This window comes from Macrobrachium rosenbergii, chromosome 42 (genome assembly GCF_040412425.1).
Source record: "Macrobrachium rosenbergii isolate ZJJX-2024 chromosome 42, ASM4041242v1, whole genome shotgun sequence".
NCBI lineage: Eukaryota > Metazoa > Arthropoda > Malacostraca > Decapoda > Palaemonidae > Macrobrachium > Macrobrachium rosenbergii.
Window position 1 is genome coordinate 27,083,280 of NC_089782.1, and position 18,271 is coordinate 27,101,550.

An 18,271-nucleotide genomic window follows, 5' to 3' on the forward strand; every position below is an offset into this window, starting at 1 on the left:
TAACAAGTCACAAAAATACACGAGGCTCGCTTGCGATTCTAGTGTTTTTTTTTTTACTTTTCAGTGTTGCTTCCTCTCTCTCTCTCTTCTCTCTCTCTCTCTCTCTCTCTTCTCTCTCTCTATATATATATATATATATATATATATATATATATATATATATATATATATACATATAGTATATATATATATATATATATATATATATATATATATATATATATCTATATATGTGTGTATATATATATATATATATATATATATATATATATATATATATATATATATATATATATATATATATATATATATATATAGTTGTGTCCTGTTACAGAGAGAGAGAGATAGATTTGTCCTTAGGACAGTAAATGGCTGATACTAGCAAAACCAGAATTGTTATTAATAGTATTTTGTTTCCTCTTTACCCTTTTTGTTCTTACGACAAACACCTTTACCTAATTATTGAGCATTAGAAGATTTTTTATCATATTTTTTCCTCTTCTTTTCCATTCATTTTAAACTTGACTGAATTCATAGCGTCAGGTGCAACAGATCCCTCCCTATGAGCCGTCTGCCTTTCACCATTCAGACTTATCATTTCATCACTTCAGTTCCAAAATGGGTCTCTTTTGCTCACCCCCTGTCTGACCATATTTCGTGCCATTTCACCAGAATCACATTGCCCCTCAATTCTGCCAGTCTACTGCACGTTATAGCTCTCTCTTAGTTCTTCCATTCATTTATAGATTTATTTGAAATTTGCAGTAGCGATTCCGTGAGGGATTTGACTTTGATTGTCCACGTTTCGGATTTTGCTTCAGATCCTTGAAACCGCTAGAGTTTTGCAGTGAATATCGGTCGACATAATCAGTGAAGTGGACTTCATAAGTGACAAAACTGATTTTGTAGGTATCCAGTATCCAGTGTCTGGAAACGTTGGGCTCTGCCTTCCAGATCCTTTGCTCTATTCTTATTTGCTTTTTATATGTAAATTATTACTAAAAATTAGTACAGTTACCTTTAGGAAGTTGGATAATAAGTAAATGGACCGCACCGCTGATACTAAGTTCAAGGTGATTTTCATTAGGCCTGTATATTACGAATGGAAACAACTCTGATATACGCTCCACGTGGTGTGGGAATATCATGCATATGATTGACAGTAATTCAAGTCTAAGGAGAGAGAGAGAGAGAGAGAGAGAGAGAGAGAGAGAGAGAGAGAGAGAGACGAAAGGAGTGGAAGGGGTGGGGTGGGAAGAGAAAAAAAGATTTGATATGCCAGAATAGTCTCCTGTAACATTTCATCGACACGGGCTTACAATGAAGTTTAAAATTTCATTACGTAAGTTATCTTTGGTGGAAATGTTGACCAAACCCTCACAGGAAACAAAATCACTGTGGAAAGATCTTATATAATCAGAATAGTAACCATCAGCAAAAGACGTTCATCAGGCTAAAAAATTTTCAAAATTACTTTCAGTTATTATTATTATTATTATTATTATTATTATTATTATTATTATTATTATTATTATTATTATTATGTGCATGAAGGACTGATGGTTGATTAATTGAATATGGTCTGGCGTCACAAACGCTTCGGTCATCAACACCACCGTCAACTGGAAGCGCACACCCACGTATGAAATAGAACGATCAATTGTACAGAGAGAGAAGCTTTGAAGCAGGAGGTGCGATGCGCCGTTGGTTATTTGACATTTGGATTAACCTCATTTCCCGATGCTGATGATCATTGTTTATCTCCTCAGTTTTTCGTCTTCTGTTCGTGTTGTGTAGGTAGAGGAGGACACTCGGTAAGATGTGGCTGGAACGAACAACGTTTCAAACTCTGTACTGCTTGTTAGTGGGTCGTGATTTGCTAAATATAATTTAGGCTTATTTTTTGAAGTTGCTGTTTGGTTAACCTTTATCTGTGTGTAAGTGTGTGTGTGTGTGTGTGTGTGTGTGTGTGTGTGTGGGTCGTGAAAGTTTGGTAAGCATTAAATGTATAATGAAATAATCAGGGAATAAAGTTTATTCCGGTGACCTTGTATAAGAATGTGAGTACTTGAATGATGATATAACCTTTGTTAACACAGAGCGCAGCCGTACCCTGAAGAGGTTAGGCACCGCCCTTCTTGGAAGACCATCTCCCCCACCCCACCCTCCTTCCCCGCTGTATTCCCCTGATTAACCTAATCTAACAGACCTCAACAAGACTGGGGCATACCCCTCCCCCTCCCCCCCAACACACAACTTAACATAACTAACCCAGGGCACAGGCTTAATGTCTACGATGCCAAACGTGAAAAATCCCCGCTGTTTACTTATTGTTTTCATTTACGTGGCAGACCAGTGTCAGAATTCTGTAGTGACTACTCTTATTAGATAAAATATGATCTAATTGAACTATGTATTCCCATGCTCTATTTCTGACGTGTCAGCTGTAGACTGTGGCTTGTCCAGCTTGAAAGTCTGGTAACTCAAATCCTTTATGTGAGGAGCTCAATTTTGTGAATGAAGCATCCCGAGAGTGGCCTGTCCTCCTGACTTACTGCGTCACGTACAAAGTTAATGGCAGGAATTGCATATCTTCAGTAAGTCATAGATTTGAGTTCAGTCGTCCAGGATTATTTTATGTTTTCCATTGCAAAGTAATTCATTATTAAATAGTTTCATAATTGTTACTGGTTTAGATATTTAATAAAAATTTATATATATATATATATATATATATATATATATATATATATATATATATATATATATATATATATATATATATATATATATATACAGATCAATTGATCAATTGTGTCGACTGAGAAACAAAAATTCGTGAGAGGCAAGGTGAGTTTTCGATTCCGAAAATAAATTTCCATAAAACAAACAGAGAGAGAGAGAGAGAGAGATTTATGAATTCTGGAACCGGTCTGCTATCTGTTTACATTCCATGTTTGTGTTGACTCTGGAAACATCGACCGTCAGGTATTGTGGATAACTTTTTTTATATCAGTCAGCGTCCTTTCACAGAACCGCTAATTCCATTCTGTTCGAGAACGACTTCTGTAAACACAGTTTATAGAAACGCTCGGAAGTTGTTTGCGTATTTCTATCCATGTTACTGGCACTGCAAAGGCATATATAGTAATTTCTATAACTTCCTTGTTTACTAAAAGCGAATTTTATTATTTTAATCTACTGTCTCTTCGTAGCAAAGCCATCGTTTTTCACAAAACTAATTTTTTTTATAAACATCACTCAACGTAGCCATTCCTAAAGGTTACTTTTAGTTCCTCAGAATCTTAATAGTCTGCCAGAGGGAAAGAAAGACAATGATAAGAAAGCAGAAAAGTTTTTTTTTCTATTTTGAGGACCAGAAGTGTTTTCCTCGAGTTTCGTGTCTTATTTTTCCCAGGCTGAGGGAAATCAAATCTGCCTGTGAAAAGGCCCTCGCCTCTGCAGAACTTACCCTGATTTTTTCCTGGTCAGCAGGTTTCTCTCTCTCTCTCTCTCTCTCTCTCTCTCTCTCTCTCTCTCTTTGGTGGTGGAATTGAGTCACATGTGGAAATAAGTCGGAGTGGCTGCTGCAGTGAGAATTCAGAAAGCTTTCATGTTGGGATTTCCAGAGTCTTTTGCAAGCTAAGCAAATGTTTTTCTTCACATTATTAGGGAACTAATGTATCTCTTTGTATGATAAACCGTAGTATATACGTTTTCCAATATATTTGATTTTGGACATACGATTCAAGTTTATGTGTAATGTAGAGTGAGTTGCCACTATTACACAGTCACCTGCAACATGCAATATGGATACCTTTTTATTTCGTTTATGAACTTATTGTTCACTGATTCTGTTGGAGAATGTTCACTGATTCCATTGTAGAATTTTAAAATTTATTTCTTAATGTCTGAGCTCTCATTTTTTCTGATTCTTCAATTTCCCGTTTTTAAACACTTTTTTAGTTAGTTTTTACTCTCAAGTATATTTCCTTTTATTTCTATATGCTCTATAAACCTTTTATAGCGGCCTGCTTCCTTCCTAATCATTTTTTTTCTCGTTGATTTTTGGCCTTGGCTAGAAAATGGTGTCAGAACGCCCCCTCCACTGGCGCCTACTCGCGAAAAAAGCAAAATATTCACGAAACACCTAATATATATTTCACAGACCTCCACGCTTTGAAAATCAATATTCAAATACTAAACATTGCAGACACGAACACTATTTTTCGATGCAAGAGTTGCATATTATATGAAGCTCCAGAGAAATGTATTTTCAGCAGAGAGGGAAACTTGAATAAGCATATTTGAGATCGACGGAGTGGGGTGAAAGTGCAAAGCTTCATGGATTACTTTTCATCAACAAAATTGTTTATGGATGAAATGATTATGGGAAAAGAGGGAGGCAGCACTGACAGCGACTCCAGCTTAAAACGAAGAGAATGTTCGCTGGAAATGGATTGGATGATGGATGTCTGTTGCCGATGGTTTAAGGATAAAAGGGAGATGTTATCACAATATTTATAAAGTGAAACAATCCATCGAAAATATTATTCAGGGTGTTTGAGAGAGAGAGAGAGAGAGAGAGAGAGAGAGAGAGAGAGAGAGAGAGAGAGAGAGAGAGAAGGGGGAGATCATGACTGCTATGATTCAAGCCAATTTGGAAGGCGAAAGAAAGGAAGTTATTTTCCAGTGTAGATGCGTAGAAAATAAATTAATGTTGCAAATAATTGTAAATCATGAGAAATAATTTTTAAATGCTTACATTTAAACAACAACGTGAATGTTGAATAGCATGAGATAGAAGAGTATTCAAAGCTCCAAGAACTGAAATTTGTAAGACAAAGTGGTAGTGGGTCTTCTTTTTTTAGGCGATGTGAGGGTGTTGATTGAGTGTGGAAAAGGAAGGAGCTGTCAAAATTAATTATATATGAGAGAGAGAGAGAGAGAGAGAGAGAGAGAGAGAGAGTTTTTGAAGGAATATCCAGATACAAGGTTTTTCGTAGCAATCCAACGGAAATTTTATGTTGCAGTGTTGCTACCAAGTTATTTATTTTAAAGATGTTACCTTACTGCAGTGCGTTATGCTGCTATCAAAAGTAGCTACAGTACAAGCATTTCCCTAGAAAAAAATATCATTTATATTAACAGTGTTTTCTACGGTATTCACAATAAAAGATCGTCTGTCAGTCCAAATTTTCCCCGGGATGTGAATTTCACCAAAAAAGAACACAGTTTGCAATGCCAGTTACCTTTCTTCCAAAAAAAGAGAAATATACCGAAATCGACTTGGAAAAGATAAACTAGTTTTATTTGAAACTGTGTACGAAACATGAACCTTTTTCAAATGAGGAGTTGAAAGCCCAGAGATAGAAACAGCGGTTTGAGAAAATCGAAAACTGAGGGCGATACAACTTTCCAAGATCGATATCTTCGCCTGACACCAAATTCGACGGATCCTTGAAGAAGACCAAGTCCTTCAGGAGAGAGATCCCTATAAGTTCCAAAATGCCTCCTAAGCAGTCTCGTTGTCGCAGCATGTAATATCTGTGGTCTCGTCAAATTATGATAATTAAAAATATCAAATTAGTAGCTAGTATGTAATCAAGACTTTAAAAAAAATAAATGCCTTTAAATCTGCTTCCAAGTATCGTTAATCCACGTCAGTATTTAGTATTGCTCTGTGGAAAATTCGATAAATCTGTCCAAAAAAAAAAAGCTTAGTAAAAAAAGTCACGGGAGCCTGCAACAGATTGAAGGGTACTTCAATGCAATCCAGGCTCGGGTTACAAAAGACAAACTATACAGCGGCAGAAATGGTAGACCGAATATTTTTTCCATTTATTTTGAACACCAGGTGCAAGCTATTGGTATATGCTGCATGAAACAATAAAAGTATAAAATATAACATATATCTGTGCATATATGTATACAGTATATATATAAGGCGCATACATTTTCTTTGATACTAAGAAATGTGTATCAATATAAACATTGTTGGAGAGAGAGAAAAAAAGAGAGAATATTTCCTTTATCTGTTGCACTTCTCATAACCTTTCTACTAGCTAGTCATTTAACTATAGGCACACAAGCTTATGATATTATTCTAAACATCACTCATTATTAAATTACTGACATTAACAAAAGCCAAATCATCATTACAAATCATCATTATGTTTCTATTTACGTTAATATGAATCATGTCAGCCCTAGATGTTAAAGTTTAACGCAATCTTCTATCTTCGCTTTTCATCAGTAATAGCTAATCGTCAAAAGTTATGGGAAAGGCAAGGAAGCCAACCAACCGACTGGCGTACTGTCATCACAGAGCGTTGATTGTTTACACGCCAATACGAGGAAGTGACAGCACAAGCAACCGGAAACTGAACGGAAGCCGACTCGATGTTGTGGAACCCTAAATTTAGGCCTGGTCATGTTTTGACGCTGACGGCGATATTGGTGCTTCGGATGTGTTTGATTGTGTGATTTATCGTTCACAATACGTTCAATTATGCCTCATATCCTTATTACCAAACTCTGTCCACCGAGCTCCTATTCCTAATTCCATCCACATTGTAATATATGTTGCCAATCATAATTATCATTCTGCGATTCGTAGCTCCACTTCTCCTCTTGCTTACGTCATCACTTTTTACAATGTTTCCATCTCTCGGTTTCTCCCCATCCTGTCATACGATCCTTCCCTCATCCAGAGACGTGACAATAAAACCATGGGCGTGAAATGCGCCCGTACAGTGGAAAGTAAATGTGGAAGGTGCAGGCGCGCTCTGCGTTGGGCGAAGCTCGATTTTTTTTTGGGGGGGTGGGGCTAAAGGGGACGGTGGACCAGAGGGACCGAAGGTTGAGGGAGGTGGAGGGAAGAATGCTAGATAAAAGGCATAAAGGGGAAATATCTCGATAAGGTAGAGACGAAGCACTGGAAAGAGTGAAGGAAAAGTACTAACTATATATATATACATATACATATAATATATATATATATATACATATCCATATATATATACACATATACATATAATATATATATATACATATATATTTATATATATATATTTATATATATACACGGTATATATATATAAACAAAATCCTAAGTAAAGGACGACAGTCGAAAGGCCTCGCACACTCCATTGTTTATCTTTCCTTCGTGGATTTTGTCTTTATTTATGTATTCATCACGTTCCATATTTTCGTGATTCAGTTATACACACATTATATATATATATATATATATATATATATATATATATATATATATATATATATATATATATATATATATATAAATATATAAAATATACACACACACATGCACTCACATTTATATATATGCTTTTGTGTGTACACGTGTCCAATCGGATATGCTGCTTTGAATGTTGTATACCGTGTATATGACAGCTTATGCATGCGAATATGAACGCCATTTTTTTACTTGAAACCTAAACCTCGAATTATTTTTGCCTCATATGGCCTTATCCACTGACGACCCAGTGATGAAATACGATCGCGCACGGGGGAATGCAATCTCATTGATGAATAGGGAGAAGAAGAAAGGGACGACCGTTGAACAGAGGGGGTTGCAACTCTATTCACTGTGCTCTCTTACAATACCTCGTCCTCTGAGAGATGGAATGGCTGCGAGAGTGACAGAGATATACATGTATATATGATATATGTACATGTATATATATATACATATATATGTAAATATGTATATATATGTATATATATATATATATATATATATATGTGAGATATCCAGATGTATGTGTATGGAAATATATGTGTATGTATGTATGTATGTATGCGTATATGTATGTATGGTGAGGCGTCCAGATGTAAATTGTCTCTGGTAGGAGCGAAGACAGATGTAATATATATATATATATATATATATATATATATATATATATATATATATATATATATATATATATATATATATATATATATATAATTTGTATGTGTGTGTGTGTGCACGTGTATTCTTAGATTTCTAAACGATCTTCCTTTATTCAATTCAACCCCTTGAGAACCTGATAGAATAGCAGCATCTGTCAGAATCAGATGATTTCTTCATTGTTCTCGAGGCCCCTTGCCTTGTATTGTTTTCGCTCATTATTTTCTTCGGTTCTGTCTCGTTCCTTTGTTATCCTCCCCTAAATGGGAAAAGGGGAACGAACACGTACGGAGAAAGAGAGAGAGAGAAAGAAAATAAGAAAGAGAATGAGAGAAATTTTTCTTGAGAAATAAAGGATTTGTTCCTCACAACCAATGCCTATTATAAGGGCATGCGCATGCTGTTTGAAATATATATATATATATATATATATATATATATATATATATATATATATATATATATATATATATATATATATATATATATATATATATATATATATATATATATATAGATATAGATGCAATCGCATCTTTTGCAATACAGTTGTGATTTCTCGTTAGCTAAGTTCCAGATTGGTAATGACGGCCCGAGAGGAAGCACAGAATGGCTGCGTATACCCTACCCTGATTTGACAAAGGGTGCTTCATTGTGTTAACTGTGCTCGTTTATGCATGTATTAACACCTAATTGCCTGACTGACGTGGGATGAAAGACGCTTCCCCCATGGCTCTTGCTCTAATCAATGTTTGTTTGTCTAGACAATAACAGCACTTCTAGACGTCCATCCTTACCCGATATTCTCTCTCTCTCTCTCTCTCTCTCTCTCTCTCTCTGTTTGTTATAGAGTGAGGTTTCCCTCTACCGTTTAGCTTATTCTTAACCACAACTTGTCTTTCGAAGTAGAGAGAGAGAGAGAGAGAGAGAGAGAGAGAGAGAGAGAGAGAGAGAGAGAGAGAGTGTGTGTGTCAAAGTTAAAGTACCATCTCTAAGACAATAAGATTTCATCGTTAATAACATGCTTCCTAATACCCAAGTTCTAGTGTTAACTCTGCAGATATGCCAATGACATTAGTGGTCGGCGTGTTAATTAAGAGATAGTTCGTTCATTCAGGAAATGGTCCGGGAAAGTTAGCTTACTTCAGAACCCTAAAACGTAGTACAGTACACGATGACACGAGACAGTGGTCTGTCAGTATTTTCACGCGATTTTCCCAAAACAACCACTTGAAAATTCACATCCTTGAAAATTCGAGTGCAGAATTAGAACTGCCTTAAACAAACACGCTGCAAATTAAGAATTATAGTCCGTCATTACATCCTGATGTTTTCAGACCCGAATCACCAAATGATCGGAAGATTGCAAGGATGCAAGTGGACACCAATTATCACAAGGCATGACCTATTATGACCTTCCCATCCCAACCCTATATAACAAAACACCGTTCCCTGTGCCTCGTTTTATCTTGTAGATTCAGCCCTAATTCACCTTTTGTCCTTTTATTCGGTCCCATCTCCTTTAAAGGTTTTTATTTTTGGCGGTTTTGTTCGCTGTATCCTCACTCTTGCTTTTCCTTTGCTCTTTCCTCTTTGCATTCTCCATTCCTGTTTAATCTCTCCCCTCCTCCCAAAGGGCCATTTGTCTTCTGAACCCTTCCTCTCTCTCTCTCTCTCTCTCTCTCTCTCTCTCTCTCTCTCTCTCTCTCATCTGTAATTGCACTGTATTATTCTTTTGGACGTTTTCCAGTTTGTCGTGAAATTGCAATTTCCTCCAGGACTGTTATGGCCTCACCTATACGGTGATGTAGGTTACAATATACGATACAGGCGAATTGGAGAGAGAGAGAGAGAGAGAGGGAGAGAGAGAGAGAGGGAGGGAGAGAGAGATAATATTTTGTAGCTTGGACGCACCTTTTAAGAAAGAGAGAGAGAGGAATTGTAATTTTCATGTTTCATTTTGTGATAACGCAACAGTTAATACTATCTGGAGAGAGAGAGAGAGAGAGAGAGAGAGAGAGAGAGAGAGAGAGAGAGAGAGAGAGAAACCCCGATTTACGGGATAAAGTGGGACTCCTATTTGGGGTATTAAGTGGTAAAATCGTGACAGAAAAGAAAAGATCGCAGGCAAGATAGAAATTCCTCCAATTTTTGTTGCTTAGTTATGTTGCCGAGTTAAACGATGGCGCGTAAAGATGGAATCCGTCCACTTTGGGACCTTTTTTGGTTTGCCAAGTATTGTAGGTTTTGAAACCCTTTCATCGTAAGGTTTATATAGTTTACACATATTAGAGTATGTTTAGAAAACCGATCTTAATTTACGTGTTTATTAGGTGTCTCGTTTAGGTGTCTTTTGTACCTGTGTATTGTGGGTTTAGAAATCCGTCCATTGCTAGGTGATTTTAGTTACAGCAACCTTTGTAATTTCTTGCATTCAGGTAGTGTGGCCTCTGGGCCAAAGAATTTACATTGTCAGTTGCCAAATAATTTATGCATGTTAACGTTCCATCCGCAAGACCAGGATCATTCTTAAGGGTTAGATAATAAAACATCTTACGTATCCACACATTTTCACCGGTGACAATCTCCCAAATTAGGCAAGCCGTTGTCTAGGCCCGGGTCAGCCTCTGTTAACACATGCCCATGTCAGATTTATTGCCCTTGTCTCTCTCTCTCTCTCTGTATGTGTACGCAAATATTACCCTTATAGGACCACAATTGATCGTACTTTTCTAAACATTTTTACACATTTTAGAATATTCTTCAAACATGGTTTTAAATCGAGACAATATTGTAATCTCCATAATGTTTTTTACATTTATTATTATTATTATTATTATTATTATTATTATTATTATTATTATTATTATTATTATTATTATTATGTGCGTTCTTTGGTGTTCTGGTTTGTATTCATTGTTAAATGTGACGGCCATAAAATCCGCAAGTCTCTTTTTATGCTCAGGATGTTCTATATTGCGTCTTGGGGCTGCTTTCTTCTTCTCTCTTCCTCCTCCTCCTCTTCTTTCATCTCTTCTTCTTCTTCTTCTTCTTCTTCTTCTTCTTCTTGTTTTTCCTTCCGCGTGTAAAAAGATGTGAAGTTTTATTTCATTCCTTGTATTGTGATGCTCTTTTCAACTAAGTTTTACAGCTGTACTCGTACATATATTTTGTTGGCTGTGTAGTAGTATTATGTTTAAGTTTCTGTAAGATTTAAATAGTTTTTCCTTTTGTAATATATTTATGCTCTATTGTCCCTTATGGTTATTTCTTATTTCAAAGCCTCTGGTTGTACTGTAGTTATGAAGTGTGAAGATAATTTTATAGTACATTATTTGAAATCCTCTGGTTATAGGTAAGAATATAAGGTATAATTGTTGTCCTATGCACAAAGGTGCATGCGTAGACGTACGCAAACAACATACACACACCTATAATGTGTGTATGTATACACTCAAGAATATACTGTACAAATGTCCATACAGAATGTATGAATGAGTGTCTCTGAATGAGTGTCTGTGCAGCCTCGGGTATTTTTTCCCAATGTAGAGGTGCCCAAAATGTCTTCCTCTGAAAAGCGCACATTCTCTCTCTCTCTCTCTCTCTCTCTCTCTCTCTCTCTCTCTCTCTCTCTCTCTCTCTCGCTGTACTTCTCTCTTTTGCGGGACTGATGTAGTTGGGAGAATAATACCTAGATCTTGAATAATACCTCGCCGTGTCTCGAACATGCAGTTGTCAGCAAAAATGGACTTTCTTTTCTGCTTCAGATTTTCGAGGCTTTTCCGTTGTCTAAGACTTCAGTTGGGTTCAAATCTTTCTGCCTTATTCATAACTGCATAATGTCCATTTTATGTATGCATGTATCTTCGTACAGATGTATGTATGAAAACTCAAGAATAACGGTACAAACCGGTGTTGGATTGCTTGAGAGGATAATTGAACCTATTCCTTGTTTGGAGAATTAATGCGGTCTGTTGAAATGTATTGGAATGATAATGTACGTTAAAAACATAAAACATTTACAAATTCTGAAAGGTGGTATTGTAGTCAGTAATATCAAAGAACAGAAGACAAGAATGTTTTATTATGGCATTTTATTGCCTGATTTGTGTGGAAGTAAAACCATTTCTTTTAGATAACCCCGCTTTAGCGCTATTGGGAAAAGGCTTCAAAAGACCATTTTTGTTCCATAAATTCCACGAACCGTGTCGATTCCCAAAGGCTTTCTTGCATTCGAAGCATGTATCAATTATTTTTGCAATTATTCAAGGATACCCTAGTATCAAATCGTATTTGTACAATGTTTTCTTTCTTTTGTGTGTGTAGTGAAAAGGAAAAAATAAACCAACGAACACTCCACTATCTTCTCCTTCTCGCGTAACCCAACCGCGCTGAAGCTCTTGACCCTTTTTCTGACCTTTGCTGGCAAAGATCCAACATATCTGTGGCCCCACAGTATCAAGCCTCTTTTGTATATATACACGAAGAGAATAATTCATTTTTGAAAAAGACGACCTTATGCTCTTCTTTAACCTTCAACTTGTAAACTTGACTGCCAGGGAAATAAAAAATTTGCTCAATAGTTCCATTATATATTTCAGCTTTTGCCTCTCCTCACTTTGTCGTTTTTCCAGGTCCTAAGGTATTTCAATGCATACATGTCCCCTTTCCTTACGTAGTTTTATTTCATCGTACTTTAACCTTACCGTCATCCACAGCGTTTAACCAATTCTCTTCATTTCCCTTTTATGTCATTTCTATCACAAACTGTCTCAAGGTCAGTGTCCAAGAATCCTTCCATTGTCAGGAAGGGCTTTATTCAAAGTTTTTCATTTTCATATAATTTTGTTTTTGATGCAATAACGACACAGAATGACACAGCTATGTATAGAAAATGAAGTGTTCGTAAATGATTTATTAATGTTATCAATATCAGGTAGACATAAATAACACTCCTGATTAAGATACTATTTGATTGTATCCAAGGTTTAGGGTTGAACGATTACAACTTTATTTTGCAAATTGCTCAAATGCATGACAAGAGAGAGAGAGAGAGAGAGAGAGAGAGAGAGAGAGAGAGAGAGAGAGAGAGAGAGAGAAGGTGAGAGAGAGAGAGAGAGGTAGGCAGGCCCCAGTCAGTAAGAAAGCCACTGTTGAATAATAATAATAATAATAATAATAATAATAATAATAATAATAATAATAATAAAAGCTGCTCTTCTATTCTGAAATAACATATAAAATAATAATAGTGAGAGGCTTTGTCCTAGATGCAGTGTAATTAGGGCAAAATCAGGTGAATGTCAGACCTAGGTCAGTGACCCCTTTTTAAATGCCATTCCATGAGAGAGGAGCAACTACTTTTTTTTTTTTCACAGTTCGTCAATGATGTAGTTGGTTGGGGATTACTGATCATACTTCATTCTTCTTTTCGCCTTTGCGATATTTGTGCTGGTATGTATGTACGTATTTGCGCATTTACGAATGCATGTGTGCGTGCATGTATGAACTCTTATGTGTTATATATATATATATATATATATATATATATACATATATATATATATATATGTGTGTGTGTGTGTGTGTGTGTGTTTGGAAGCTTAACCAGCTGCTCACAGATAATGTGCATGAAAAGTGCAAACAAAAGTGCGCGTGCCTTCGCAAGCACTGTCGTTTTAAACCACCTTCTCGATTGCCCCGTTCTGTTGACGCAGCTCTCAGGCCTTTCATTTACGTCAACAACAAGATGGCGAGCGACGTACGACCATCATATTATCTCTCTCTTTTTGATTTCCCTCCGGTTGACGTTACGATAATAGACCACCCCCCACCCCTATCTCTCTCTCTCTCTCTCTCTCTCTCTCTCTCTCTCTCTCTCTCTCTCTCTCGCTTCGACGCTGACTCCGCTGCTTCTCATGCTGTTGCGCCGTCCTGATGTCTCTCTGAAGTGGACGTGTGAAAGGGGGTTCGGTGTTTGTTTTTTCTCTCCTTTGTTATTGGGATTGTTGGTGGCAAGGCTGTTTTTTGCTTAGTTTTTTTTTTTTTATGAACCCGGCCGCCGCGGCGCTTTGATCTTCTTGCGAACATTAATTACGATAGATCCCCGGTGATCTCGACCGCCCACCTTTTCACGTATTCCTCACAACTTAACCTCCCTCCCCTCCTCCCCCCCTCCCCTCTAACCTCCCACACCCCACTACCCACCCACGCAGACAGGACATACATACACCACCCAAACAACCGATTTTGTTTAAGTAACTCTTTGCGTTGATTAACTCCTAAGCTCTCTCTCCCTCACTCTCTCTCGGTTTCGTTGGCGAGTCGGTAGAGCTGTCGATTGACACTGCCAGGCCCGAGTTCGAGTCCCGGCCGGCGGATGAAGAGTTAGAGTGAATTTATTTCTGGTGATAGAAATTCATTTCTCGCTATAATGTGGTTCGGATTCCACAATGTTGCAGGTCCTGCTGTTAAGCAACCAATTGGTTCTAGCCACGTAAAAATAAGTCTAATCCTTCGGCCAGCTCCTAGAGAGCTGTTAATCAGCTCAGTGGTCTGGTAAAACTAAGGTACACTTTAACTTAATCTCTCTCTCTCTCTCTCTCTCTCTCTCTGATGGGGATTGGGGTATTACAGTGACGAAGATCAAAGGATTGTCTTGGATGTGGCCTACTCTGTGCTCGAGCTAAATCGGGATTGTTTTCATCCCTTGTGTTTGTACCGCTGGGTTTTATTCTAGTGGTTTTATCCCTTTTGAACTCTTCCGCCGCTGCCAGCGCCTGTCTTTGTGACTTATTATTAGCGCATTTTACACGACAAAGATCCATATACCTTTATTTTTCGGTAAATTAGATTGTCTGATTATATTCGAGTGAAGAAGAAACATGACTTCGTTCTTGGCCATCCCGAGGTCGGCCATGGCGAATATAAAGAAATTCTCTCTCTCTCTCTCTCTCTCTCTCTCTCTCTCTCTCTCTCTCTCTCTCTCTCTCTCTCTCTCTCTCTCTCTCTCTGTGTGTGTGCAAGATTAGTAGTCCCAGCCGCAAATATCTAAAAGGAATTTAACCTATTTTTTTATTTTTATTGAATTTTTGCTTCTGCTTTGGCAGTGAGGACAATGGGATATTAGAGTTATCATGACCACAGGCCAAAACGATGGCATTCCTGGAAAAGGGAAGTCTGGAACAGAAGACGAAGACAGACGCACTGGGATGCTGTAATTGGACTGGAAGAAGCTGGACAGGAGATCAACGCTTCCCTGTCTGCTGTTGTGGGAGCAGTGTCGGCTGGTCTTGCCAATTACTGACTCCTGAGGGCGCTTATGGAATATCGGAATCCGACTGTTGGCTTTAGCTGGCCTGCTCAATTAACCGGTGATTGACTCCGAGCTGGAGTTTGAGAAGCTCGACTGTTGTATAGTTGTTGTTTATTTGCTTTGATTTGTTTTGTGGTCCGAGGGAGAAAAAGAGTTGATTTATCCAGATGAATGTGTAGATTGAAGTTCTGAAGCGAGATGGATTTTGTTTTCTAACCAGGGCGGAAACATAGAGGCAAACTTGATTGGACGAGAGAGAGAGAGAGAGAGAGAGAGAGAGAGAGAGAGAGAGAGAGAGAGAGAGAGAGAGAGAGATATGTCAAATATACCAACAGACGTCTTTTTACTTATTATGTATATATATATATATATATATATATATATATATATATATATATATATATATATAATATACTGTATACATATATATACATATATATATAGTCTATATAAATTCTAAGAGGTATTTTTCTCGTCTCCTAATAAGTATCCCGTAGAGTATGTGAAAGCCGCCAACCCATCTCTGCCCCCATTTACTCTGTAGAAATCGGTATTCCATGCATTACACGGATCAGTGACTGTTAGCCAAGCTTTGGAACTTTCTGCCTACTTACATGTTTCCTGCAGCTTACAAATTTTACTTGTATGAATAATGGGATTTGTCGTCTTCCCTGTGGTTGAGCCGCCCCCCTACCTTTCCTTTCCTTTCTCTACTTTTCCTCTGGCCCGGGCTAGAAAAGGGCACTATTTTAATCAACAAAAATAGATGACTTTCCAGAAAAATGAATGGCCTTTGGAAGCGGGATGGTGTTTTTTTTTTTTTTTGAACTCCTTAAAACCATGTTCATGATATTTTCCATCATGAATCTACTGAGGGGAACTTTGCTGCTAGCACCGTCAACATGCAGCTTAAGGCAGGCAACTCCTTCGTACCAACTCTCTCTCTCTCTCTCTCGATTACTTTCTTGATTACTTGTCTAACCAATGCGATACATAAATGCCGTTCTCTTCCAAGATGTCCAGCTGTCACGGCACCTTAAAACATCAGTCGGTGTGGGATCTAGATGAAAACGTCTCTTTCTTCCTTCTCTGGAGATCTGCTCCTATTTGCTTTTCTTGTTTTAATCTGTTCACCTTCCTCTCCACCTTTGATTGTCTTCCGTCTCTCTCTCTCTCTCTCTCTCTCTCTCTCTCTCTCTCTCTCTCTCTCTCTCATCCACTTCAAACTCTGCTAACCAATTCAGCCTTGTGTTGAGAGCAAACCAAATTAATGCCTTTCCAATTTGCAGGCAACTAAACATTGCTTTAGAGCTGATGAATTATAGACCCTGCTTAGCACACACTACTTATCCCTGTCTGCCTCACGGCGACTTGAAGATTGCAGTAGTTGCACTGTGACGAAAGTGGTATTTTACACATCGGTGATGAAAGGTGATCCTATTTCTAGTCACAAAATACTGAGGGTAGGACTTCTCCTGCTGCCAGGTGGTTCTATTTTTCAGCCACCTGTATGCTAATTGGCACTGGCACCTGACGATACGTAATACAAATCATTTTCACTAAATGCCAGTTTAGTTTTCTTGAAAATGTGGTCACAGTTTGAGACTTGTTAGGGGATATATACCATGAGCTTCATGTTTTTCTTGTGCTACATCTGCATGCATATATATATATGTATATATATATATATATATATATATATATATATATATATTATTATATATATATATATATATGTGTGTGTGTGTGTGTGTGTGTGTGTTAAATCATTCTTGTTATTTTTATGTTTCCCCTTTGTTCTGAGTGATGCAATTGTCTGCACCTTCCTCTTGTGAAAACATTCTATTGATACATTTCCTGTATCTTATTTTTGTCATTTTAACTTTTTTTTTTGGCAAGTGAAACCTCGACAATCTTTATAGTTTCCAGTTTAGATATATTACCCTTTTCTCCCTTTTAGCGCTTTACATTATCTCTACCCTTCTGTATATAATACCCCTCTTCTCGTCCAATCTACAATTTTTGCATCATCTAGATTTGTATCCAACTTTCCCCTTTTCGAAGCTCTCCGCCTCCACTTGACCTCTGTAATCCCTCGCAATGGCCTCCTCCACGTATGCCTGCATTCTGTTCCTCTCCTTTAATACTTTCACATTCGTCCTCCTTTTGTGACCCTTTTCGCCTTCTCTTTTCTCTGAACCTGTCATTTGTTTTATAGGTTTTCCATGCGACCCCTTATTGGTAATTCTTTTAATCCCTCCTTCCTCAGTTACACACAAATTTTCTTTTTCTTCAGTCACCCTACCTTTAATTTTTCCACTTTAGTCGGCCTTTTACCACTTTAATCTAACTCTCTCAATTGTATCTTTAATGATAATTGTTTGTGAATTTATCCAAGCGTGAAAGGCAAACCATATCATTGTCCTTAAGGTATCAACAGAATTAACTTGATTATTTAATGACTGAATTGAAGCATGCCGAATTATGGACATGAATAGCGTTTGTAGTGCGTCTGTGTAAGCTTCGGTACGGCTGAGTGATTGCAATAATTGCAGGGTAATGGCTGTGATGTTATGCACGTTGGCGATGGATGTGATTGCGGAAAATGAACAAACTTGTTTGCTGTTTGTACTTGTTCTGTTTGTTTATTGCCATAGGAAAAGGTATAGGTGGGTAAAGGATACTTTTATTTTGATGTTCTTCATTGCCATTCCTATTTTCTCTTGAGTAGTTCATAGTTTCTCTTTTTCGCCTTGGCTTTTTGTTAAGGATTGTTTCCATAACCTGAACCCTGTTGCTGCAGCTGGTTTTGAAGATTGGAGTCTGAGGCACAATGATTAAACGTTCATGATAGCGGACACTTTTCCTCACTTTCGGTTTTTCTCCGAAATATAGCCTAATCTTTCATACCTGGGACACCTCGTCCCTAGAATCAAGTCTAAGATGGAACTCTTCATAGCACAGAGCATTGTTATTACCTGCTTTTATTTAACTGGACTGCTGCTTCTGTCTGCCTGTTTGGGTCAAATCTTGTA

The 18,271-nt window shown here is 37.5% G+C and overlaps 1 long non-coding RNA gene across 2 annotated transcripts in view; it reads left to right on the forward strand.

The window, feature by feature from the left end:
* LOC136828117 (uncharacterized) overlaps positions 1 to 18,271 on the forward strand; it is a 125,310-nt gene that overhangs the window by 60,105 nt on the left and 46,934 nt on the right. Inside the window, exon 3 of one of the 2 annotated variants that reach the window (XR_010849929.1) lies at positions 6,257 to 6,801. The exons of the other annotated variant lie outside the window; for it this stretch is intronic. This is a non-coding gene — a long non-coding RNA (uncharacterized lncRNA). Of the gene's footprint in view, positions 1 to 6,256; positions 6,802 to 18,271 lie in introns of those variants that run through there. 2 annotated transcript variants of the gene reach the window in all.